We start from the raw sequence: 201 nt of genomic DNA on the forward strand, positions 1-201 counted from the left end.
TCATTTTGATTATCAAACAAAGGTGTGAAATCATTAATTTCTAAGGTTATACCCTTAAATTCAAAAGTCATTTAATGAAGTTTCCAAAATTTTGATAATTATGGGAATTATTCTTTTGTCTTGTAATTTGGCAAAGTGAAGTGGGTTTCTACCAATTAAGCCCATTTTTGATTGAAAATCATCAAATGAGTTAATTAATAT

This window comes from Phalaenopsis equestris, unplaced genomic scaffold (genome assembly GCF_001263595.1).
Source record: "Phalaenopsis equestris unplaced genomic scaffold, ASM126359v1 Scaffold216449, whole genome shotgun sequence".
NCBI classification, from domain to species: Eukaryota; Viridiplantae; Streptophyta; class Magnoliopsida; order Asparagales; family Orchidaceae; genus Phalaenopsis; species Phalaenopsis equestris.